The following is a 12480-nucleotide window of genomic DNA, read 5'->3' on the forward strand; positions in this document are numbered from 1 at the left end:
AAGTACATTCGTTTATATCTTAGATATCACTTGCGGTTATATAGAACAGTCAAAATAAACACGTGTTCTTTCATATTACGTATTTATTAATCTATATAGATGTGTGTGCGTGACTGTCTGTCTGTGTGTAAATATTTAACCGATAAACTCTTAAACTACTTGCTAAAGAACACTGAAATTAGCAGGAAATAGTAATCATATACTAAGGATGGTTTATCTATGTATATAAAACAGTAGGCCTATGTATGTGTATGTCTTTTTGAAAATATTTAACCGATAAACTTTTAAACTACTGGCAACATAACACTAAATTTAACAGGAAATAGTAATCATTATAATGAGTAAAATCTTTGTTTGGATTGATGAATAACGCGTACAGACATACGCAGTCAAGATAAAACACGAAAGGGCCGGGGTGGGTTGGCGGGGAGAGAGACTTTTGAAAAGCATATGTTGTATGGCTGAGCATTGCAAAACACATTTGTGCGAGAAAAATTTTGAAAGATAATGAAATGCGTTATTTTTTAAGAAGCACTAATAAATGTATTTTTAAAAATGCTGAGTCGAAGTTTTCTTTGTTTTGTTGTTGGTGTTTTTTTTTGTTTGTTTGTTTTTTGCGGGGAAGTCCCAAACAACGTTCAAGTTCAAGTAGTTAGAATATATAGCGACACGTTTAATGTATATTTCCTGCACTTGGTTAACCAGGTATATTTGCTAGATAGTTTTTAAAGTTCTGTTTACTGACTGCGGGTACCCCTTAAATGATAAAAAACATCCTAAGATTCTCATTTCTTTTCATGCCTTTTACATAGAACTTTGGCATTTCTGTATCTTATTTATTAAGTTCAGAAAAAAAGGTATTGCGGAATTTTTATTTCTGATTCCAAATGATGTGTTTTCGAATAAGTTTTGTTATAATACTTTTACTCTGTATATCATTTTAAAGGGCGTTTTTCGCTCTATTTCATTGTTTAAATTACAACCGTTTTAAAACAATTATGTTTTTATTCCAAACGTTGAATACAAGATGGAGAAACCAAATACGCACAGTTTTCTTATTTCAATCTAAGCTAGGCCGATCAGTTGCTGAAACAGCTTTCCATATCAACGAAGCATTCGGTTCAGGGACCACTAGTAAACGCACACCGCAATGGTGGTTCAAGAAGTTTCCTGGCGGCGACAGGAGTCTTGAAGGTGATAAGCGTAGTATTCGGCTATTGGATGTTGACAACAATCGATTAACATCCTTAGTCGAAGTCAATCAACGCTGTTTGAGAACTTGATTCTGAATTAGACATAACGTATACGACGATTTTCAACAACTTATATTGATAGATTAACGATCCCACACTACCACTTTGCATTAATTAACCCTTATCTTTAAGTGACCTTCGGGCCTTGATAAATAAAATATTTAATTTCATACAATCGACAACAGTTTTATGTTCATAAAAGAATTCCACTACGCCTTTTCACCTTTGTATAATAATACTCTATTAAGATAATAGTCATATTACCTATGGTTATGCGTTCAATTTGTGCTGGATAAGTTGTTACGATCTACCACTTTGTTTAAGCGTGAGTTTTATACATAGAAATATGCAATACTATAAACGGTCCCCATGTGTTTGTACTAGATATTGGCAAGCGACCCCGGGAAGAGAAACATCCGATGAGTTGCAAATACGCGGATAGAGTCCATGTGAGGAATGCGGGATTTTCCAGCATTGTCTAATAGAATGCAGAAGTTGACACAGAAATATGTTAGAGAATATCGGTTCAATATTTGAAACAATAGACAATGGAAAATATTAAACATTCCAATAGGAAAAAATGTTTATATGAAAAAAGAAAAACTCGGGCAGTCGGTCAGAGAGATGTGAAGATGTCACATTTCTTCACCTTCAACACCCGACCCACCCACTCACTTACTTCACGCGTAGTCAGGAATGTCAAAAGCTGATTGATATATATTTTTATAGATCAACTGTGTTGTGTTTTACTCGCTGTCAGTGTGTATATATCGTAAATCAGCAACAAAAGTAGATGTTAACAATTATATAAATTGGAAAACACAGTTTGAACAACCGACCGCAGCAAACATAACATTAATAAGAGAAAAACAATTACAAAACTGAGCAAATAATTTTATCAGCAGTGGAAGAAATTGTTCATCAAGGTATACCAATAATATCTTCATCTAAGACAAAGTAAAAAATGAGGCTCTAATCTACTAGATTCCACACTATCAACCAAATACGAACCCCTGTCCAATCACCGCAATGTTTATCCCTGTCGATTTTACAAGCATTTTAACGGAATATATTCTGATGAACTCGCAGCACTTGTACCCCCTAGATGTATACAGCCCCGTAAAACCGGTTTTTGCAACAAGATCTTCATGAAAATAATTTAATGATTACATTAGGTGATATTAATGCTACGTGTATAAATGGTGTAATGATATGAAGATATTTTGGAGACAGCACAGTTTGAAGTTAGAGTTTGAGTCACGTTAGCACGGGAGATATCGTCTCCGCTTTTGGAAGCTAGGACAAACGCAACCTTAGCATGATGTAGAACTTACAGTTTCTTACAACTTCGATAAGAAGTCGAGAATAAAGTTTATATAAAACTAGCTGAACGTTCGGCCGGTCGTACTATACGCTAAAACGTGGCCTTTTAATCTATGCAGATTGTGTACGTATGTATTATAGAATAAATCGTCTATTGAATATCATAAATTACGAGGAATAATTTGACCCGATGTACTAATTTGATTTTTTTTTAATAATAATAATGATACTGTCGTTTATCAAATTTTGTTTATGTTTGTTTACATTATAATGTCAGCTGATATTTGGGCTTGACGATGAGTGCTTTAGAAAAGTCATTTCTTATTAATGTTTTATTTGGAAATATGCAAACGACGAAATGAGTTCCAGCAATTTTAAATGGTACCTCTTCTTTTATCGTAAATTGAACTCATTAATAAAAAAATATATAAAACAGTGAGGTAACCCCGGGCTTGAAGAGTCGAATATTTTACCACTCATGTATATCTCAAGATGTTATTAATTCAGTTTTTGTTTTTTTTTTAATAAAAAATCACTTGCTAAAATGTCATTGTCCCTTTCGTAAGTGTAAGATAAACTATTTTCTTGTAAAAAATACTTGTTTTACCTATAGAAAAAAAAAACGATTTTTAGGATGGGATTTGTTCGATTTTCGATACTTATGGGATGAATTTCTGCACAAAATACATTTAAGAACACTGCCAGACATATAAATTAGCTGTGTGAAATTTGCAAAAGATTGGTTCAGCTGCTTCGAAACCTAAAGAAAGGAAAGAACACACACACACACACATACACACACATACACACACACATACATACACACACACACACATACACACACACATACATACACACACAAAGTAACTTTTATATAATTGTAGAAATAAACTTGGTATTTTGGCGTTCCTTTCGAGGGGAGACATTTGTTTCAGGATTAGAAGAAACAGACCAGAAAGGTGAGACAACTATTCGTGCCTGTGAGGGAGGTATGTTTTCCTTTATCTAGACCAAGTGGACAAAGATATTATTCGTTGTAGTAAAAGATTGTCCCACGTAAGGTTGTTCTGTTATGATGTGAAATAAGTTATATGTGAAACAATCACGCATACATACAAATAGAACATTTTAAACAGTAGATGGTGACGCACTCATATGCATACGTTTATATATGCAATGCCGCCACAATATAACATCCTCTATTCTTTTCTTTGTTTTCTTTTATGATATGTATCTGTTCGATGCACACTAAGTGAAGGGAACTATTATGGTATCTAGTCCAGTCACAGTTATGGATTAATAAGGGTAAATAGGGATTAGTTACCGCAAATTTACCATATTCGGAAACTACTAGACCGATCTAGATGAAATTTTGTATAGACCTTTGTAATGATAAGGTGCAGCTAACTAATTATTATGATATCCGTTCGATGCACAGTTAGTGATTGATAGGGAATAATAGGAATTAGTATTTAATGCAAAAATGAGACATATTTTATGATAAATTACAGCGAACTAAGTATTATGGTATCTGGTCGATGCACAGTTAGGGGTTAATAGGGATTAGTATTTAATTTTAAAATGAACACAAATTAATTCATACTTAACTAGCATAAAGCATTTATTCTAAATCAACAATTTTTCTTGAAGTTCTTCACTTTAAATTTGAAATATTTTCTAGAATTCAAATAATGACATGTAATTTAATCAAACTGTAAATATAGACACTAGAGTGATATTTAAATGTAATGTAAATTAACATCTTGTTAATCTTTCCTAGGTATGGTCCTAAATAGGCGCCGCTTACTCAAAGTTGTTAGGGATAAACGTAAGTAAAAAAAAACCTTTCACTCATAAGGGGCGTTAGCAGCCTTTCCCGACTCTGCCGATATCTTCATGGTAGATGCCCAGCTGAGATTCAAACTTTGTTCATGATCCCCGATGAAAAAAACTTGGCAGCTTGAATTCAGCCTGTTACTAATATTGCAAAGAACGTTCCTATTTTTTCCTCTGTGCACCTTCTACGAAGAAAGTGTTTTCCAAGAACTTTCCACCTCTGAAATGTTTCTATACGATTTCAAGTCAAAACTCAACAAATACGAAGACACTTAAATGAGTTTCCAGACATTTTACTATGCACTTTTATTGATAGTACACACATGAACCTTCCGTCACCTTTGAAGTAATCTCCTCCAGCTGCCATGCACCTTCGGGTCTTGATAAGTGGTGACTCCCAAGTAAAAAAGGATTGGTTAATGACCACTATTTTAACGAAGACACGCGAACTTTGCTATTTAGTTTGACTATATGCCACATAGAAGGATGAAAGAAAAGAAGAAATACGAAAGGTAAATCCCTGACGAAAAATTTGGAAACAATAACTTTTTCGCCCTAAAGAAAACAACTTACAGCTTTATTTTAAAACTTCTACTGAAAAAAAAAACAATTCATGTATCTTGATTGTGTAGTAAAACTGACATCTATTCAATGTAGCCGCCTTCAGCGTCAATCACCGCCTCGATACGGGTCCGGCATGGGCTCGGCGAATACTCGGCGGATGGTGGCAATCAGGTTAGCTTTTGTGTTGTGGGAGGTCATGTTGGTGATGATTTTGACGTATGACAAAACGAAGCAGTCCAGCGAGTTCAGGTCGGGAGAGCGGGGGGGGGCAGTGAGAGAAGAGTACAAAGTCGCAGCACTCCTTCTGAAGCCAGATATGGGTCTCTTTGGGCGTGGGTCGGCGCCGAGTCCTGCTGCCACACCTAGGGTTTGCCAGCGGTCCATTGATTGCACCAAGGGATCATTACACTCTCCAGTACATCCAGGTACACTTTAGTGTTAACTTTCAAGTTGACTTCGAAGACGTGATGTGATGTGACTCTTACTTAAAACCACGCCAAAGACCATAACCGTAGCTGGAAATTTCGTTGAGTTGTGCTATCAAGCGTTAAACCATGCAGATTTGCATTCTGGGGGTGCTTGAAGTGGTCCTGCTGTCATAACTTGGGTCGGTAGAGAGCATGAGTTATACAGCGGCGCATCTCCGATCTCGCTAGATAAACATAGTGTCAGTTCCAAACATGATAGAAAGCTCCTATCGCTCTTAGGATTTGTACAAAACTGACTAACTAGTAGATGGTTTGCAACGGAAAAAGAAAATCGGTTTTCGTCAAACGGAAATGGAATCATATCCTCTTTTCTGGAGCTAAAATTTTATCGACCCACCTCATAATTCTAATTATAGAGTATAACCCAGACATAAAAATAAGGAAGCTGCGTTTACTTCCCCAGTCGGAATTTCGAATTGTTGGTAATCAAACTGCTGCTGATTGTCATTGTAAATAATAAAATCGCCTTGATCTGTAAGACGCCATCTTTGATTTCATGCAATCCGACTTTTATCAGCGATTTATTAGAGCCACTCAACAGGCAAAGAGACATAGTAGAGAATAGTTTTCATAAGGAAATACGCAATGTATTGCTTGCAAATGCTTCTTGAGGTCACGGTTTCTTGAAGTATGTCTAATATACTAATGTTATTGATTCCATCTACTTTCGAGTACTTGCAGTTTGCGGTGTCAGAATAAACATTGACTTAGTAAATTAATCTATTTTACGTCCAAAAGATATTTGCACAAGATGAAAAAGAAAGGATATATTTGATGGCAAATTTTGCATACACACATTCACAGACAAAGACACAGACACAGACTTTATATATATATATATATATATATGTGTGTGTGTGTGTGTGTGTGTGTGTGTGTGTGTGTGTGTGTGTGTGTAACGAGAGAGTGAGAGAGAGATAAAGAAAGAAAGAGGTTCGTATTATAAGATCAGAAAAAGCATTCGTACAGTTAGTTTCAAATACAAAACAAATGGAACCAACATTTGTTAAGGTTGTTTATATGTATAACAATTTGCTAGACACCAGTTCCGACTTTTACACATACAAACAGAGACTGAAAAGATTCCGGCATAGATGACTGGATGTTTTTATGATCTTTTCTAATATCTGAATAAACATTACGCTCTTGTTCTTGAAATTAGCTTACTAATTGGGCACTCCACTGCTAGAATAAAGCTTGCTACAGAAACAATCTATGAATATATTGTTGTCTGTAAGAAACAGCTTACTACTGTATACTTGCATAAATTGTGTTTATCGAGTGCATGGGGCGTATAATTTCAGCCTTCAGATAATACTAGAACACCAGGAAAGAATATGCACTGTTACGCGACCGTATATATAATATATGATATTATTGCATGTATACAAAAATATTTTTTTTTATTGCGGACTATTATCCTCAGCTTTTCTTAGTTGTTTCACGACGTTTCGGCCAACTATTCGTCAGGATTAGGAACTTTGAATTTCCGAATGGCCGAATCGTTGTGAAACAACCAAAAAAAACTGGGGATAATAGTCCGCAATAAATAAAATTACTAAATAATTCTTATCTTAATAATTCCAATTAAATAAAAATAATTATATATATATATATATATATATATATATATATATATATATATAGAGAGAGAGAGAGAGAGAGAGAGAGAGAGACAGGTAGACAGAGAAGGAGATAGATTTATAGATAGATAGATAGATAGATAGATAGATAGATAGATAGACAGATAGATAGATATATAGATAGATAGATAGATAGATAGATAGATAGATAGATTAGTTATGGGATGATTCCACCCTTTTTCCTTATTTCGATACAATCACCGATTCTGTTCTAACTTCCCCTTCTGATACAAATACCGATTTTGGTTCCAATTCTTTAAAAAATGTTTAAATAGTTGTATCCCTACCCTGTAATATTCTCATATATTTTTCAAAACGTAAAAAACAAAATACATTGAAAGGTGGGGTGGGGCGTATATTACAAGCGTACCTCTTTTTAAATATTTTTCTCAAATTCTTTGTAATTGATTGAACATTGTGTAACAAGATTTCTATTTTTCTTTTTAAAACAAAACTGATTTGCATTTGTTTGTCGTTAATGCTATTTGAAATTTTCATCAATAATTAAAAAGAATCAGCGATTGGCAAGCAAAATAAAAAATAAACAGTTTAGGGAGAGAATAGTTAACAAAACCCGTCTCATGGCAAGAATGAGTTTCTTCATAATAATTCTACGATTTAGAAAAGCATTCTTGATATTGGGGGGGGGTCGCTCTGAACGATTCTCTACCTTCCTGTCTAAAAAGTACAGTAGAACCCCAGATATGGCATTACAAATTAATAAGAAAATACAGTACAGTATATAATACACATGTATATAATCAAATAACATTATAAATAACACCGTATACTAGGGCCACTGTATCATGTATCCCGAGGTTCTACTGGGTTCTCTCAATTATAAAGATTTCGTCGGTTGTAAGATAATAATAATAATAATTCTGATTTTGTTTATGAACGTCTCTCTGGAAAGGGATGGGATTCATTTCCAGAGGATTTCCCTTAATCCCGGCTTCAAACCAGAAGCTTCAAAGATCAAGGGTTTTCCTAAAGATGTTCGTGCTACCTATAATTGCAGAGGTGTGAAGGCCGCCTAAAACATCGGGGATTTGTATTTTTTTTTCAATTATCCTTCCAGATGACTTGATACTACTCCTAGTGTATAAACTACGACCGGGATTATTTGTGTTTTAACCCCGTGTATACGCTTTATCTCCAAGGCCAATCGAGCATTATTGCTCCACTTCTCATTCTTCTTCTCTCTCACATTCCTGTCCCAGGGTACTGAGAAGTCTACAATCTGCCAGATTTTTGAAACCTTGTCAATGACAACCAAATCCGGACGATTATGTTAGCATTGCTTGGTCGTTATGACACTTTTGTCCCACCATACCCCTACCTTGCCATCCTCACTTGTTCTCATTTCATCAGGCACCTCCTCAAATCATTTTCCAGCACACTTCACCCCAACCCTCTTACACACCTCCCAATATATCCGGAGTCCCATGTAAACGTGTCTTTTGTGGTACTCTCTCTGGGCCAGTCCACTACACCCTGCTGCAAGTTGCGCAATTTACTCTGAGGTCTTACCACAAATGCAGCATTCTGCAGCAACTTCTTCTCCCAGAACCACTTTTTTGAACAAGCGTGTTCCTACTGCTTACTCTTGTGCTGCACAAACAAAAGCTTCAGTACTCTTAGCCAGATACCCAGCTCTAAGCCATTGCCATGATCTTTCATCAGCCACTTCTGCTATATCCTGGAAGAACCTTCTACATTTTTCTCCTAGCCAGTTCCTCTGCCCTTTCTCTATCCATACGTTTCACATAAGCAGCCTTGGTCTCACATAACTCCACTTCATTGGCCACAACCTTAAGCATCCACTCCTGACTTCAACCACATGATCCTTCAACATCTCCTCGGTTCTAACACAATATTTTACATTTCCCTCTTTTGATACAGCCTTGTTACGCTACTTCGAATGTGAAATATACCAAACATTGCTAAAACTTTTCTTGTTTTGATATCCATGGCATGCAGATCCTTGTCAGACCATTCTAAAATTCCCGCACTGTATCTCAAAACACTGACTGCCCATGCATTTACTGCTTTCATTAGGTTTCCTCCATAGTTTCCACTTTGCAATTAGTTTCACTCTTCTAAGATACTCCTTCCTGACTTTTTCCTTCATCTCTCTGTTCATGATGCCTACACCATCCAGCACTCCCAAATACTTATATCCTATATCTTCTATTTCTTTCATGATTTCTCCATTTGGCAGCACTATTCCATTCGAATGAACCTTTACTCCTCTTTTCATACCCAGCACCGCGCATTTACTAATCTCAAATTCCATCCCAATGTCTTCTTAGTATGTCCCCACAAGTTCTACCAGTCTCTCCATTTCCTTTTCATTTCTACCAAATATTTTCAAATCATCCATAAACAGTAGATGGTTGAGACATCTGTAACCAGATCCAAAGTTATACCTCAGTTTTTCTCTCTTCAAGAGGATGCTCAGTGGCATCATTATCATTACAAAAAGAAGTGGCGATAACAAATCTCTTTATAACATCTGTTGCAATAATGCAAATTCATTTGCAAATGTTATCAGAAGACGTGGAGAGCACTGGAAAACTGGGGAAAGTTGCTGTCACTCAACTTCCAGAGAACACCACAGGCTATTTTCAAGGACAAGGAGAGATCCTTTATGACCTGTGTGATAGCTCCTTGTGAGCCAATAATAATAAAAATTAAAATAACAAAAACAATAATAACAAAATAAGAATAATAACAATTATTATTATTATTATTATTATTATTATTATTATTATTATTATTATTATTATTTGTTGCATATTTATTTTTCATATCCGTTTCGTTGTTCTGCTAGTTACAGTAACAAATGTTATATAGTCAGGTGGGGGATATATATTATAAAACGTGTCATAATGTTTGATCCATGTCCAAAGAACCTATATCTAAAACTTCAAGTGTTTAGACCCAAAATTGGCAGAGGAGTTTGGTAAAGTTCTTGTTGTATATCGAGATAAAACGTGCCATATGTTGTATATGAAAATATTCCATAACGATGTACATGTTTAATAGTTGGGTCATACATTTTTCTGTAAATTCATATACGTCGTATCATTTAGTTGATCGTCTAATGTGTATATTTTAAGATTTATGGAACAGTTATAACAGGTAACGATTGACGTGGACGTATTGAAACAGTTGCAGACAACAGTTCTTTTTTAATACAACACATACCTGAATTATTTATGAACATTTATTCTCATGATCTGGCCGGCATTTTGCAGATTACACGTTCCTTATATCTTAGCTGTCCGAAGTAACGCCACTTCTCACGTCATCTGGAGTCGTCCGTTCTCTCTGATGTCCAGCTAACGACTCATTAGAATCTCCCCAAATCTACATACATCACATGTTTCTTTACGTCATATCCTTGCGTGTCTCAAACCAACCTAATATCCCCAATCTACTTATTTGTTTATGCAAACCCAAAAATGATGTTTACATCTATTTTCTATTTTCACATTCCTTTTGCGATTTATATGTCAATCAACTTTTCGCCAATTAATTGTTCATTCTTCTAATCATAATAATTGATCCAGCAACCATCTGTCGCTCAAAGTAATAATAATAATAATAATAATAATAATACTAATAATAATAATAATAATAATAATAATAATAAATAATAATACTAATAATGTTTTGACCCTCGGCCCTGCTTGACACAGCTAACACAGATACTACGCTATTATCACATTATGGGCGGGGATATTTTCGTTGACGCCAGCTGTACATTGAGATATTTTTATTGGTTTCTTCCGAAATAATTAAAGTTTTATGGAACCTTTTTAGACACAAGGAACTCTCCAAACCTAATTTAATTTGTGTTTATTAGTTTTTATTGTAGCCAAAGTAAATATTTTAGAGGCTAGTTACCTACTGAATATCACAGATTTAAAAAAAAAAACTTTTCCCACCTATTTGATAAATGGCCATATGGCGTCTATTAGAGACTTAGGACTTTAATATAAAGGTTTAACATGCTTTGAATTTTTTTCTAGTGTTGGTTTTGTATGATCACCACATCCTTTGAAATATTTCATGTTTTCTTATATTTTGTTTGGTTTTGGCCCAAGTGAAAAAATAGATGAAAATCTCACAAGTTTATCAAAACTTTGGAAAGGCAAAGATTGAGAAGTTTGTTAACTTAAAATAAATTCATTTACATTTACACATGTGATTCTACTTCTTTTAGGCGATTATGTGTAAGCACACTGAAATTTTAATTTAGAATTTAGAATGGGGGTTCAGTTGTGCATATAAATATAATGTAACCTGACCCCATTTTTAAGCACTAATTCTAAGACCGGTGAACAAAATCATAAAATCGCATGTAATTGCTATATTTGTCGTATTGCCACCCGTACTTAGGGTTAGTAGTAGGAAAGGAGCGTGTTTTTATGACTTTTAACAATATTATATATTAATACGATAACGTGTGTCTTATTTATATAAAGAATGTTCATACATTTTGGTTTCAATTTTGAGGATAGCTGAAGGAACTCAAGCTGATGCACCAAAGGCATATTCGCATATGTTTTATATTTGAAATCTCAACTTTATAACATATAAGAATCGATAGAACAGTAATTTAATAATGATATATACGAAATCTACAAGAATTAAAATATCATATTTAAGCGTACTTTACGACCTGACTACGCCAGGCGTCCTTGCTAGCTTAGATAAATACTGATATAATATTTCCAATATACGAGATGCGGACAATAAGTAATGCCACTGACCCACTTCCAGTTGTCTAATCTAGCTGAAATTTTGCATGTGCAATGATTTATATCTCTACGGGTTATGTGATAAATTACAGCTCTGAACTAATTGTGGTTTCTGTTTTACAGGTGTTTGAACTGAGTCAGGTGTGAAATGGAGCCTGTTGAATGTCGAGCAGTGATCCGGTTTTTTGTATTTAAGAGGACGCACACCACAGGAGACTTTTGATGAAATGAAAGAAACTTATGGTGATAATGCCCCATCATATGACTTTGTAAAACGCTGGCATCGTGAATTCATACATGGCCTAGTCGCTCCCCTTCTGCCATTGATGGGGCATCTGTCCGTCAAGTTAAGGCTGCCATTTTGGAAGATCGGCGCACTACTATTCGCCAAATAGCCCAAGATGTCAAGATTAGTACAGGGTTTGTGGAAACTATAATTTATGACCATTTGCATATGCATAAGGTGTCTGCCATATAGATTCGGAGGTTGGTCACACCATTCCAAAAGCGAGAACGCGTCGAGTGCTCGAGGATGAATTTGGAGATGTGCCAAGAAAATAAGTCAAAGTTTTTCAAAAGATTGATTACACAGGATGAAGTCCAT

Source organism: Euprymna scolopes, chromosome 38, assembly GCF_053919585.1.
Source record: "Euprymna scolopes isolate OS-2025 chromosome 38, ASM5391958v1, whole genome shotgun sequence".
In the NCBI taxonomy this organism is placed as follows: Eukaryota; Metazoa; Mollusca; class Cephalopoda; order Sepiida; family Sepiolidae; genus Euprymna; species Euprymna scolopes.